We start from the raw sequence: 15,571 nt of genomic DNA, 5'->3' as shown, positions 1-15,571 counted from the left end.
TGTGGGCCAAGGGAGGTCAGCTTTTCCACTGAATTTTGTGAACGACTGGGAATGGCAGCAGGGAGCAGAATTTCAACGTCTGTTTTAAAAATTAAAAAGCTAGATGAACCAGCAAACTGTACATCACATCTAGGGGCAAACTAGCCCAGGCTAACTGTCCACTAATTTTTCCTGAATCACCATGTGCGCACTGAGTAGCTTCAGAGATGACTTTTCTTTTTTTTTTTTTTGAGACGGAGTCTCACTCTGTAGCCCAGGCTGGAGTGCAGTGGCCGGATCTCAGCTCACTGCAAGCTCCGCCTCCCGGGTTCACGCCATTCTCCTGCCTTAGCCTCCAGAGTAGCTGGGACTACAGGCACCCGCCACCTCGCCCGGTTAGTTTTTTGTATTTTTTAGTAGAGACGGGGTTTCACTGTGTTAGCCAGGATGGTCTCGATCTCCTGACCTCATGATCCGCCCATCTCGGCCTCCCAAAGTGCTGGGATTACAGGCTTGAGCCACCCCGCCGGCCAGAGATGACTTTTCTGAAAAGAAAATTTTCTGTAGAAAATTCCAAAAGAATTTTCAATGTGGTGACCACTAGCCTCAGGCAGCTAGGAAGTGTAGTTAGAACGATGAAGGAGCAGAGTTTTCCATTTTATTCAAAACTTTAATTAATTTTCATTTAAATAGCCACATGTAGCTAGTGGAAACTCCATTGGACAGAACAGTGATACAGTGTCCCAAAGAAACCCAAAAATGAAGATTTTCATATTAAGCCTTCCAGTGATCTCAGAAGTACTTATTTGTGAAGTCCTCTTATTCTAAGGATAAAATGTGCTATCATCCACATAAATTGAATTAGCAAAGAGGAGGTGGGACACTTCCGGAAGACTGAAGAAAACAAACATTAGGAAACAGCTACGGAACTCACCAGGCTGACTTAGATTGTGTAAGTTAAAGGTGATCATAGTTCTAGATGCCAATTACACTTCTCTTGGTGTGAATCTCATATCCTGACTCTGAAAACACCATGAGAGTGGCCCTCATTACTATCTGGGAATCCTTTGTGTACTTGTCTGGCCAATTCCTCTATTTCCTAAATGAATTTTTGACACCTTCACTTTTCTTCAAATCTCCACCCACCTCCTCTAAGCAGAAGTCTCACTTTCAATTCCACAAAAGACAGGTGAATGGAGGGAGAATGCTTCAGAGAGAGGATACATAGGCCTGAAGGCCCTGCAACTAGGGAAAAGGTACAGAGCCAAGAAGTTAAAAAGCTGATGCAACTGAGTCCAGAGAAAGGAGGGAAGAGGCCTAGAGAGGCGAGTAGATGGGCAGGTCCACATTGAGCCTTGAAGGTCACATCATCAAGGACTTTGGTGTCTATTTCACAACACACAGTAAAGCACTGAAGGCTTTTAAGCCAGGTTTTAGATTGACAATTGCATACAGACAATGTCAAAGAAGTTGCCTATGATAGGAAGGAAACCACAAAGCAGATGGAAATGATGAAAATAGAATAAGTAATTTCATTTCTATGTACTTACCCTAAGGAAATGATCAGGAATATGGGCAAGGGGTATGCATAAGTGTTCACATAGTGGTATTCATACAGGTGAAAACCTGAAACTTACTTGTCCAGCATCAGAGAACTGGCTGAAAATGTCTGCTACATCTATTGGGTAGAATACTATAAACCCATTAAATATATGTTTGTGAAGAGTTTTTAATTGCATGAAGAAATGATTTGAGAGGACAAGATAAATTATCTTAATTATTTAAAATATACGTAGAAAAAGACTGCCCAAATACTTGCCCAGGAAATGTACTCAAAATATTAACAGTGGGAGCCCAGCAATGAAATATTCTTTGCTTTTTCATCTTTTCCTCTAATTTCCAACTTTCCTATAAGTATTTTTATTGATATAATCCCAGAAATGATGTTTAAAGTAAACCCAGGAGAGAACAGCAATTTAGGAATTTTATTTTAAAGAAAAATTTTAGTTCTGCTTCTATGTCCTAATACAACTGAAATTTCAAAAGGGGCAAATTCTTATATGAGTTATAGCTAGGATGAATTATTTTATTTGGCATTGTTCTCTGATACTTTATTTTACCTTTTTTACACCCTGCCCAACTCAGAGTTGCTCAGAGAGCACACAAAGTTTCATTACTATGTTTCACACAAAAAGTGAGTTGGCCTCCTACAGTTGTCCATGTGGGAAAAGAAAAACTGGCCAGTCTGGAAGCCAGAGCTCTCATGAACCTGAGATGAAACCCTTCTGAAAGTGGTTCAAAGGAACTTAATTATCTTCCTATTATTTGTCAAAATGTTGAGTAACATACCAGATATTCACACTAAAAAGAAAAAAAAATCTGACAAGTTACGTCATTTATATATTACATAAAACATGCATTTTTAAAGATTTGTTTACATGATTTTTTTTTTTTTTTTTTTGAGACAGAGTCTTGCTCTGTCACCCAGGCTGGAGTGCAGTGGTGTGATCTAGGCTTACTGCAACCTCCACCTCCTGGGTTCAAGCAATTCTCCTGCCTCAGCCTCCTGAGTAGCTGGGATTACAAGTGCACACCACCATGCCCAGCTAATTTTTGTATTTTGTATTTCACCATGTTGGCCAGGCTGGTTTCAAACTCTTGACATCATGATCCGTCTGCCTTGGCCTCCCAAAGTACTGGGATTACAGGCGTGAGCCACCGTGCCCAGCCTACATGATTCTTAAAAACTGTTAAATTATTAATGTATGACACAGAAACTGGCTTTAAGATTTTTCTCCTTTTCCTTTATAACCTCATACAATGTTATGAAATGTATATTCTCCTTCACAAAGAAAAAAAAAGAGTCTAAAATTCAATTAACTCCCAATCACATACACAAATACAAAAACTTAGAACATGAGAAAACTTATTTATATTCAGCTTTGAAAAGTAGAATATAAGCATTTGATATGGGGTTTTCCATCATAACTACATTCTGCTTAAACCGGTGTTAAAATCAGTGAACAGTCTGTCCAGAAATAAAGCCATAATTGATGGCTTCTTAAAAAACTTACTTGTTTTGAGGCATAATTCTGAAGCTGCTTTCTGAGCCATGGGGACCCAGAAATGGGAGTGGGGTTTCAGTGTTACGCTATAGGCCTGAAACTGGATGCGGGTGTGTCCAAAGCAGTATTTTCCTAACTGTATGTTGTGGCCTTTTTGTGGTTTACGAAATCAATTTAGCAGATAGGAGCAAGTTTTTTTAGAAAAGCATTTTTAGAAAGAATTTATGCATCTCACACAGTAAGGGTAAGTACTGATGCAAGAAACTCTAATTTCAAGTTTGGGTACATACACATGCACATATAAGTGTCTATAGGTATTAAGTTGAGATGTAACATTTCTTACTGTGAGTCTTAAGGAAAAAACTTAAAAGCAACAGGCTAAAAGGGCAGATCTGCTGAATAAGGCTTCTTTGTGGCAAATACCCATTAGGATTCTTGCCAGGTTAGCAATACACTGACAGTTCTAATTAATGAAACACTCCAATTTAACTCCCATAGATGGGTAGGCTGACAGGCATTTCCTAAGAAGCCTTTGTTAAGAGTATTTTAAAGTGCATTTGTCTGTAGTTTGTACTATACATTTATGTTCTGTGTGTTTTCCAACTGATTAATGTTGCATGCTGTGGGAGGAGAAGAGATATTCAAGACTGAAGTTTAGGATAAGGATGGAAGTTGTAAATGTAAAGGTATCATGTAGCTGGTATCATTTTTGTGGTAGAGAAAAGAAGTCAGATTATTTATGTTGGCAGAGCATGAAAAAATATCTGCCACTTTTTCTCCTAGTCCCTCCTCCAATTGGTTCTCAGTGTGAGCCACCAGCTTTCCTTCAGACCAACGCTGTCCGGGAGAATTTTCTGAGATGATGGAAATAGTCTCTATCTGCACCGTCCAATACAGTAGCCACCAGCCAGATGGACTATCTGGTACTTGAAATGTGGCTAGTGCAATGAAGGAACCAAATTTTTAATTAATTTCAAATTAAACAGCCAATATTAGGCTGAGATAAGCCAGTCATGAAAAAACTTACGTAAGGCACCTAGAATAGTAAAACTCATAGAAATAGAAAGTAGAATGGTGGTTGCCAAGGGCTGGGCAGAAGGGAATGCGTTGTTTACAATCTGGGTACAGATTTCAGTTTTGCAAGATGAAAAAGCTCTGGAGATCAGTTGTGCAACAATATGGATGTCTTTAACACTTCTGAACTGTACAGTTAAAAAATGATTAAGATGGTAAATTTTATGCTATGTGCACTTCACCACAATTACAAATAAAAATTAGAAAATTAAAGAGCCACATGTGGCCACAGGCCATTCAGCTTTAGCTACTGTGCTATTGGCTATGGTAAAGCATCCCTAAGCTTACTTTCTAACCACCATTGTCCTCCTTAACAAACTTCTTTCAGGATTCATGACTTCCTCTTGGGAACAAGATAGTAGTGCTTCCCTGGAGCTTACTGCAAAGGAGCTGCGTGTACCAACATTCATCCTCTGGCTGGTGGCAGGAGGCCCAAGTTCAAGCTTCAGGGACTGGAGTACTGTACTCCCGTAACTAGGAGACCGCATACAGAATGTCTAGCTGAGGAGGGACGAAGCTGTGTGGGAGAAAAGGTCTTTGTCCTCAAGTTCAGTGAGTAGTTATTGAAGGCGCGAATGCTCTGAGCCAAGGCAAGGGTTCTTTTGCATGACTGCCAGCCCGCCCTGCCCCTTTATCTCAATGATGCACACAGTATCCCTCATCAGTTACCTTACCCATTAAAAAGAAAGCCTTGAGCTGCCTAAGAAAAAGAAAACAACTGTCTATATAAGCTATTGGTTTATTACGCGTCTTGTAAGTACCGATGACAAACTGCCTTTACTTATGTAAAGAATGAAACTCAAATATCCAGCTAGGCTTCCCTATTCTCCACACTACCAGCTTTACTGAGCAGACTGAATACATTTAAATTCAATGTCTGTGAATTACCACCTTCCAGAAAAGCAAAGGAGAAATTATTTTATTATACTCTTCATTAATAAATTCATTTTTAAATGATTGTCATTCCTGCTGAACTGAAAATAGGACAAATGATACTCATTTATAAATTGATTTTTTCTGTTGTAAACCTTCTATTGAAATAGGAATAAATGAAGTGTTTGGGAAAGGAATTATCTAATTAAAAATTGGGATGTAAATGCCAGCTGATGAAAGTCATCTATATAAATTAGCTCAGACTCATCAAGCTCTGGCCAAAAGAAAGAAAGATTTTTACTAAGTGTTTCATTGAAAGCTCGTGAGAGTAGAGCATAAAGCTTTGGGACTCCACAGTCAGGGAATTCCAGCTCCTAATAAGCAATGCCTTGAATGAGGAACCATGTAATGGAAGAATAACTGTATGGGCTATTAAGTGAGTGAGCAGGCTTTGAAGCCCACCTGGGTTCAAATCTCAGTCCTGTCACTTCTCCAAGCTTTTATAAAACAGGGATAATGATAGGTAGTTCATTCTTCCCAGGGTTGCAGTGAGATTTAAATGAGATAATGCTTGTACCTACTTACAAAGTGCTCAGAATACCATTTGGGACACAGCAAGGACTCAATCACTGTGAGAACAAGAGAAGGATACCTGATGAAAGAGGTCCCTTTGTCACACTCTCTGTTCAGACTTCAGACACTTTCCTTGAAGTGTCTAAATGCTCCTTCACCTTTTGAAGATTTGCTTCATTGTCATTTCATGTCTTTTAAGAGCTGCTTAACAGTCTCTTTCTCCAATTTCAAGGGCAATATCTACTTCTGACAGTTAACTCTGTGGTCTTCAGTGCCAGTCTGCAGCTGACATACTTCCCAGCAGCATGCTGTTGAACAGGGGTGACAGACTGCAGATTTGGTCGGTTTGGCCCAGAGTGCTGCATTAGATTGGGTTTTTAGAAATCTGAATTAGCAGCTAATATTTTAACATCTAAAGATTTCCTATAGACACTCAGCTATGTGGCTTCTGCTAAAAACTCAAAGATCTGGCAACACCGAATCCATATTCCCGCATGACGGCAAGACTGGAGTTCGGTAGTGGCTCCTCTATCCAGGGCCTGTATTTCCTATTGTCCCCTCCACTCTCTGACACAGAGGCCAATGAAAGGGCCACCACTCATCACCTTTGTGTAATTGCACTCACTGATACTGCCTGCCTAGTCCTGCAGCTCCATGTGTATAGGTACAAGAGGATGACACACTTTAGAAATACCAGGCCCTAGTCCCCATCCTGACTCCTCTAACTCTGAACCAGAGTTTCCTCATATAGAAATGGAATTAACCCCCCATATGCAACATGGCACTTGGATTTATATGAAGCATGCGGAAAGCACCTAGTAGTGTGGCTATATACAGCGGGCACTCAGTGTTCACTCTCCTCCCTGCTACTACTCACTCATGATGCATTTGCCAGGTTTGCACCAATCCTTGCTATGCTCCTTCAACCTCTCACCAACAGTTTTCACCTGGCATAAAAGACACACTCATGTCCCAAAGTGTAACTAAAATGTACTTAACAGGGCAAATCTCTAGATCTAACCATCGATTTATAACAAATACAAATGACACCATGGGAATATGATCAGCAAAATCCAGACTACGGACAATTCTATAGGACAAAACTGATTTCTTCAACAACAACAGCAAACATACACACAAGAAAAAAAGATTAAGAGATGGAGTTACCTAAGAGATGTATCAACCAATTGCAATGAACATAACTTATTTGGATCCTGATTTAATAAACTATACAGACATTTTATAACACAATGGGGTAATATGAACACTGATACCACATTTGATGAAACTTAAAGAATGATTGTTAATGTCTTAGATACGATCCTGGTAGTGCTGTGGTTATGTCTATAAAAAGTGTCCATTTCTTTTAGAGATTTAGGTTCAGATATTTCCATGTGAAATAATGGAATAGAAGTAATGCAGAGTGGGGCAATAGGGTGAGAGCTCACATGAAACAAGACAGCTATGAAGTAAAAATTGTTAAAATTGGGTGATGAGTACATAGGGTTTGCTTTGCTGTTCTCTTTTGTAGATGCTTTGAATTTTCTATAATAAATAACTTGTGAAAAGCAAAGCACACAAGGTGTTTAAAGTTCTTTAAGGTTAGAAGTAGCACTAGACTGATACAAGAAATGTTTCCTTGGAGTTTCTACATGTAGCTTATTTGAGGGATCAGGTACCTCCCTGAGGAAGCAATCCTGGGGTATGAAGAATGAGGAGGGAATTTAGTTTGGCATGGTACGTTCAGGCACTAGGGGAAGAGAAGAGTCCAGTTCCCTTTACCTTTGCTTCATTTCTTTTCCTCAAGTTTTAAAACATCAGTCTCTTTTCATAGGACTTCCAGCCTCATGAGGGCAAGGACTCAATATATCCTTATTTCCCTGGCACTAACACAGAGACTGGCACATAATAAGATCTCAATAGATGTATGCTGAGCAGCTGAAGGGAAAGGGGATATGCATATTTTGTCTTTAATGAGGGAAAAAATCAGCAAAATCTCATTTCAACAAGGTCCTCTCACGCTGTGGTTCAATCCATGCTATTTGGCCAAGCATCACAGTGGTCTGGGGAGCTTGTGAAAATGGCAGATTTGGCTAGACATCCCCTCCTCAGAGATTCTGATTCAGTAGGTCCAACCTGAGATCACAGGAAGGACATTTTTTAACAAACGCCCAGGTGATTCTGATCCAGTCAGTTCAGACTGGTGTATCATATCCACTGAGTATTTCTAATTCACTAAAACTGGTAAGAACTGTCCTTTGAATACTTTTTTATTAATAGCGGAAATTATCACAAACTAGTTTGGTATTCTGTCCCCAAAACACTGCAATTTAGGTGATTAGAGGTAGGAAAATGAAAACAGCCTCTACTTAAAAATTGAAAAACCAAAATTCTAGGAAATTAATGACTACTCAACTTGACCATAACTTGATAAATTAATGGACTACTTAACGGTACACTCCCTTTCCCCCACCGACACACCAAAGAGAGCCATTTAGATGACCGTAAGAATCAAAAAAAAAAAAAAAACATATTTATAATATGCAATTGGCTACCTATATATATCATGGAAAGCTGAGAAATACATAAATACATAGAGAAAAGCTGATGAAATGAAAAGAGGTCACACAAATGTAAACATGGTATCATTGAAATTGTGCACATTATCTAGATAAATTGCAAAAAGATTTTAAATAAATGCAGGCCAGGTTTAGTGGCTCATGCCTGTAATCTCAGCACTTCAGGAAGCCAAGGCAGGAGGATCGCTTGAGCCTAGGAGTTCAAGACTAGCATGGGCAATATAGGGAGACCCCATCTCTACAAAAGAAAAAAAAATTAATTAGCTGAGCATGGTGGCACACACCTGTAGTCCCAGCTACTCAGGAGGCTGAGGTGGGAGGATCACTTGAGCCTGGGAAGCAGAGGTTGCAGTGAGCTGAGATCACACCACTGCACTCCAGCGTGGGGCGACACAGTGAGACCTTGTCTCAAAAATAAGATTTTTTAAACAAAAAGTGCAATTAAAATTTTAAGAATAATAATATCTCTGGATTACAGAATTCTGGGCAATTTCTTTTTTTTCTTTTTTTCTTTTTTTTTTTTTTTTTTTTGAGACAGAGTCTCGCTCTGTTGCCCAGGTTGAAGTGCAGTGGTGTGATCTTGGCTCACTGCAAGCTCCATCTCCCAGGTTCACGCCATTCTCTTGTCTAAGCCTCCTGAGTAGCTGGGACCACAGGCACCCACCACCACATCCGGCTAATTTTTTTTTGTATTTTTACTAGAGAAGGGGTTTCACCGTGTTAACCAGGTTGGTCTCGATCTCCTGACCTCATGATCCACCTGCCTCGGCCTCCTAAAGTGCTGGGATTACAGGCGTGAGTCACTGTGCCTCCCCGGCAATTTCTTAATCTCTATGTATTCAGACATTTTCAAATTTTCCACATGAAAATGTAGAATTTGTAATGAAAATATTTTTTAAAAAAAGAAAAGAAAGAGTTGCATGAAAATAATCTGTTATCCAATTAATTGCAGCTAAAAAGTATGGCCCTGCAATAGGGCAGAGACTCTGGGAGAACCTCACAGCCCAGTCATGGCAAACAAACTAATTGTACCTTTTGGCCACATCTGATTTTGCCTCACTTGCAAGATACAGTAATAATGAGAAATACAAATTAAAGCAAAATGTCTAATTTATTGTTGTGATTCATATGGCAGATTAGTAACTAGGGAAATATAGAGTTAAATGGAATGTTGTGCTTCAAAATCTACATTTATTCATAGGTAACTAATTATTTTACAAAAGTATTCAAGTCACTTCAGAATTTACCTATAATGCAAAATATTTTTATATGATGTTTCCCTTTTTTTTTTTTTTTTTTTTTTTTGAGAGGAGTCTTGCTCTGTCCCCCAGGCTGGAGTGCAGTGGCATGATCTCGGCTCACTGCAAGCTCTTCCTCCTGGGTTCGCGCCATTCTCCTGCCTCAGCCTCCCCAGTAGCTGGGACTACAGGTGCCCACCACCACACTCTGCTAATTTTTTTTGTATTTTTAGTAGAGATGGGGTTTCACCATGTTAGCCAGGATGGTCTCGATCTCCTGACCTCGTGATCCACCCGCCTCGGCCTCCCAAAGTGCTGGGATTACAGGCGTGAGCCACCGCACCCGGCCCCCAATTTTTTAACGTCAAAAATTTTCAACTGGGTGCGGTGGCTCACGCCTGTAATCCCAGCACTTTGGGAGGCCAAGGCAGGTGGGTCACGAGGTCAGGAGTTTGAGACCAGCCTGACCAACATGGTGAAACCCTGTCTCTACTAAAAATACAAAAAATTAGCCAGGCATGGTAGTGGGTACCTGTAGTCCCAGTTACTCGGGAGGCTGAGGCAGGAGAATGGCTTGAACCCAGGAGGCGGAGGTTGCGGTGAGCCGAGATCACGCCACTGCACTCCAGCCTGGGTGACAGAGCAGGATTCCATCTCAAAAAAAAAAAAGAAAAAAAAATTCATGAACATTTCCACATAAAGTCATTGTAATTTGCTGGGGAAAATACGTGATGAATATATGTTATGAATTTAGTAACACTTTTAATGAATCTGTATGTATGCAATGACAAGAGTCCTTATATAGTTGAAAAATAATAGTGTAGATATATGTCTCATTATACTGTGCACATTCAATGCTGGGACACACTCGAATTCAAGGACCACCTACAAGAACTCCACCATACCCAGTGATTCTCTACCCACCCCTGTGTGCATTTAAAATATGATCCCACTTTTTAAAAATGCAGTCTTCGGCCGGGCGCGGTGGCTCAAGCCTGTAATCCCAGCACTTTGGGAGGCCGAGACGGGCGGATCACGAGGTCAGGAGATCGAGACCATCCTGGCTAACACGGTGAAACCCCGTCTCTACTAAAAAATACAAAAAACTAGCCGGGCGAAGTGGCGGTCGCCTGTAGTCCCAGCTACTCTGGAGGCTGAGACAGAATGGTGTAAACCCGGGAGGCGGAGCTTGCAGCGAACTGAGATCCGGCCCCTGCACTCCAGCCTGGGCGACAGAGCGAGACTCTGTCTCAAAAAAAAAAAAAAAAAAAAAAAAAAAAAAAAAATGCAGTCTTCATGCACATCTGTCATGTAAGAACTCTTTTATGGATTTTGTAAGTGAAGGAAAGAGGAGAGATTAATTGAATGGCATCCATTCTTGGATACTTTTTTTATTTTATTTTATTTTTTTATTTTTATTTTTATTTTTTTTGAGACGGAGTCTCGCTCTGTCGCCCAGGCTAGAGTGCAGTGGCGGGATCTCGGCTCACTGCAAGCTCCGCCTCCCAAGTTTACGCCATTCTCCTGCCTCAGCCTCCCGAGTAGCTGGGACTACAGGCGCCCGCCACCTCGCCCGGCTAGTTTTTTGTATTTTTTAGTAGAGACGGGGTTTCACCGTGTTAGCCAGGATGGTCTCGATCTCCTGACCTCGTGATCCGCCCGTCTCGGCCTTGGATACTTTTTAAAAAAAATGCATTAAGGAACAGATAACTTATGTAGGATTCATTTTTACTCAAGCTAACCAAATTAGAAAAATATAGTTAGATCAAGTTCACTGTAAGAAAGATGTTTTCCTATACATGGCAGGTTGGAAAACAATTTTCCTTATTTCATAGAAAAATAAAGAAAGGAAGAAAATGATTTGCATAAGATTATCCCTACAGGCTAGACCTATGCAGTCAGGATAATCACTCTAAGAGGTTATATTATGGCTTTTTAAAAAAGTCAGATAGACCCAGATTCCAGGTGTTACTCTTCTACTTACTAAGCTTCTTATCTGTAGAATGGTGCCATGTCAACCATGTACAGTTATGAGGATTACATGAGATAATATATGTAGAGTGTCTGGAATAGAGATAAATTCAAGAAAGGTTTGTTCCTTTAACTTGATCATAAAGAACAGGGTTCTAGGACTGTAATGATGATGGACACAAAGGATGAAGGATGTGTTTGAAATAGGCAGGCTGTGGTTAGCTGCCAAAAGCATTCTCTGTGGGAAATAGGGAGGTACTGAGCAAGCCACATCTCGGGTCCTTTCATTTCCTTCTGTTCTTATTTTTGACATTGCTGCCATTGTGTCCACTAATTTGGCAAGGTTGCTTTGAATTATGGCCTTCCTATTCCCACCATCTGTCTTCCTCTCCCATCAAAACAGTGCATTGTCTATTGGGATCTTTTCCCATTAATGTGATTTGGTATGTACTTTGTTAACTCTGTAAACTGGGATTAAAAAAAAAAAATTCCCAGTCATCCTTAAAATGGTCGTTAGCCATTTAACTCTCCATCACTAAAAAATTAGCCAAGCATTCATTTCCTACAGAAGAAATAAGGTAATAAGATGTAAATTTTCCTGGTCCAAAAACAAAGGGTTACTTTATGTCTAGCAAAGTGGAATTTAAAACTACTTTGTAAAAGTCCATTAATAATGTCCATTAATTCTAGAGCTACTTGTTGTGTTTTATCATTATCAAATGTAAACCATTTTATTATCAAAAAGGAATTTATATACATATATGAATACATGATTATGTATATACCTATATATACGTGCATATACATTTATGTAAATATAAGTATAGGCAGGTAGATAGAAAGATAGGCACATAGATGGATGGACAGATTTTAAAAGACCCAGAAGGATTAATATCTAACTGAGAATTGAGAGTGAGAGTAAAGATGGGGATAAGGAGATAGAAACTTTAAATTTTACTTTATCTAGTTATATAGTTTTAAAATTCTTTACAGCAATTCATATTGCTTTATTGGTCCTTTAATTATTTTCTAAAATCTGATCATTTCAGTGCTTAAGAAGAACACTTTAAGACATTTCACTAATTCTTCCAGGTCACTAGAGCACTGCTAAGTGCAATAAAAAAAAATACACTAAAGCTTTCCCTTAAGAAAGAGGTGAAAAAGACACTCAGAAAAGCTTTTGATCACTACATAATTTTAGTTAGGATTTTTAAGCCAGATGAGTTACTAACATATATTTTGAGTCCCTAACCACCTACAAGCACTATATTCAACTGCAGGGAAAATGCAGCTAAGACGTCTCAAGGTTTTTATCATTTGGCTGAAGAGTTGTCTGTGTACACAACCAAGAGAGAAAGGTAGTAATCCAACTTAGGATATTGATCCGAAATGCTTCTGAGAGCTTTCAAAGATGCCTAGCTGACAGGGGAGTAAATTAAGCACTGGGAGATTTAGGTTAAATACATAATCATTAAGACCAGAAGAAGGGATCATGAACCATCTCAAGCCCTTTCTCCCAGCTTCAGGTGAAGTTCAAGTTGGGAGGCCCCAGGCTCCCTACCCACTAGACTGACTGACTGAACTGACATTCCACCCAGTTCCCTTCAGCCCCATACAAGATTGGGTGAGGGCCCTCATGACACTGGGAGCTTCTGAAGAAAGGAGGACAGGTAGATGTGACTAACACATACATTGCTTCTTACCTTCTTGGACATAAAGAACCTCGCCTATCACACAAAAAAATTCATGAATGAGAGTATGTGGTCTTTGCCATCCCTTCCACCTATGAGAGCTTCATAACTATGCCTAAGAGATGTTGAGTAGAACATTCCATAGAAGGCTCAGATTGCGGGTAGGTATGGGAATGAGGGTAGAAAGGAGGCAAAGAATGGCGGGAAAGGACATGCCTGTCACTAGTACAGGCTAGGCACAAAGTCCTGGAGGCCTGTGGCTGATACGCTCTGATACAAAGCAAGCAATACTCTAGCTCACCCCCACTGACTCTTTTCCACACTTATGGGCTCTTCCATTGGTTTGTTTCCCAAATCAAACTTTAAAAAATTGACAAAGTGTTTCCAGTGTTCCTCTGGGTCTATGATTGGAATTATACTGAATTTATAGATTCATTTGACAGGGGTAGCTAAAATAATCACCATCATAACATCTAAAATTTTATGTTAGAACATTAAGCATTCACTATGTGCTTAATAACATGCTAAGTCATATATATACATATGTGTGTGTGTGTAATCACTTAATCCTCACAAAACCCATCACACAGATATTATCTCCATTTTACAGCTGAGAAAATGGAAGCTACAAATGGTGAAGTGGCCAGGTGCTACAGCCCATGCCTGTAATCACAGTAGTTTGGGAGGCTGAGGCAGCAGGATCAGTTGGGTCCAGGAGTTCAAGACCATTCTGGGCAACCCAGGGAGACCCTATCTTTACAAAAAAATAAAAATAAATTAGTCAGGTTTAGTGGTGCACACTTGTGGTTCCAGCTACTTGGAAGGCTGAGGTGAGAGGACAGACTGAGCCCGGGCGATAGTGACCCATGAATATGCCAATGCACTCCAGCCTGGACAACAGAGCAAAACCCTGTCTCAAAAAAAAAAAAAAAGAAAAAAAGAAAAAGAAAAAGAAAAATGGTGACATGGTGAAGTACTTTGCTCAGGGTTGTATAACAAATAAGCAGTAATAAGTAGTGGAGTGAAAATTCAGACTCCAAAATGCTCTTAAACACCAGGCTGCCCTGACTCTATCTTCCCGATCAAGAGCAAGAAGTGTCGAAGTGTCTCTTTTTTTTTTTTTTTTTTTTGAGACGGAGTCTTACCCTGTTGCCCAGGCTGGAGTGCAATGGCAATCTCGGCTCACCACAATCTCCACCTCCCAGGTTCAAGCAATTCTCCTGCCTCAGCCTCCCAAGTAGCTCGGATTACAGGCATGCACCTCCAGGCCCAGCTAATTTTTGTATTTTCAGTAGAGACGGGGTTTCACCATGTTGGCCAGGCTGGTCTCGAACTCCTGACCTCGCGATCCACCCACCTCAGCCTCCCAAAGTGCTGGGATTACAGGTGTGAGCCACTGCGCCCTGCGGTGTCTCTTCTTTGGTGTGAGGTTTTTTATAAGTTCATCATTAGAGTTCTATAGTTTTCTTTATAGGGATTCTACCATTTTATGTCAGTTTACTAGACAGAGATGCACAAATCCTCAATGAAGAAAACTCTTAAGACTTTACGGTGACATGGCAGAAGATTTAAAGAACAGAGAATGTTCCTGTTCTTTGCTAGAACAATTCAGTGTTATGTAAAAGAGTCAGCCCTCCCTAAATTAATCTGTGGAGCCAATATGACAGCTATCAACATATAAATAGGGCTTTTGGAGAAAATCTGACAAAAATGATCTTGAGGTCCATCTGCAAAGGATATGTGGGATTAGCCAAGTTTCAGAAATGAAAATTAACGAGGAAATACTAGACTTGCATGGAATTAAACTATATTATAAAGTTTCAGTATTAAGACAGTTTGTTACTGATAGAATCAGAAGTAGAAAGTCCTGAAATATAGTCATATGATGTAGGAAATTAGCATATGATGAAGACTGAATTTGAAACTGAGATGAATAAGTGTTGCCAGAATAACTTACTATAACAGGATGGGGAAAGGAAGAATGAAATCTGTTGAGATGGGCCAGGCGCAGTGGCTCACACCTGTAGTCCCAGCACTTTGGGAGTCCGAGGTGGGTGGGTTGCTTGAGGCCAGGAGTTTAAAAGAGATGGGCCAGGCGCAGTGGCTCATGCCTGTAGTCCCAGCACTTTGGGAGTCCGAGGTGGGTGGGTTGCTTGAAGCCAGGAGTTTAAAAGCAGCCTGGCCAACATGGCATAACCTTATCTCTACTAAAAATACAAAAATCAGTCAGAAATCAAAAATCAAAAATCAGATTGCAGGTGGCGCACACCTGTAATCCAAGCTACTTGGGAAGGTGAGACACAAGAATCGCTCGAACCCAGGAGGCGGAGATTGCAGTGAGCTGAGATGGCACCACTGCACTTCAGCCTGGGCGACAGAATGAGACTGTCTCTAAAAAAAAAAAAAAAAAAAAAGAAAGAAATCTGTTGAGATCCCCAATTCACTCCTAAGCCAGAATAAATTATTATAGTTTAGAATTTTAAATTTTTACAATTAAAACCACAAAAATACAAATCATATGGATAAAT

General features: G+C 40.1%; 1 protein-coding gene across 3 annotated transcripts in view; it reads right to left on the bottom strand.

Moving 5' to 3' along the window:
- Positions 1-15,571, bottom strand: part of SCRN1 (secernin 1) — a 72,558-nt gene that overhangs the window by 52,268 nt on the left and 4,719 nt on the right. The gene's annotated exons all lie outside the window — the stretch shown is intronic.

Source organism: Chlorocebus sabaeus, chromosome 21 (genome assembly GCF_047675955.1).
Source record: "Chlorocebus sabaeus isolate Y175 chromosome 21, mChlSab1.0.hap1, whole genome shotgun sequence".
NCBI lineage: Eukaryota > Metazoa > Chordata > Mammalia > Primates > Cercopithecidae > Chlorocebus > Chlorocebus sabaeus.
This window is presented reverse-complemented; position numbering and strand designations above follow the sequence as displayed.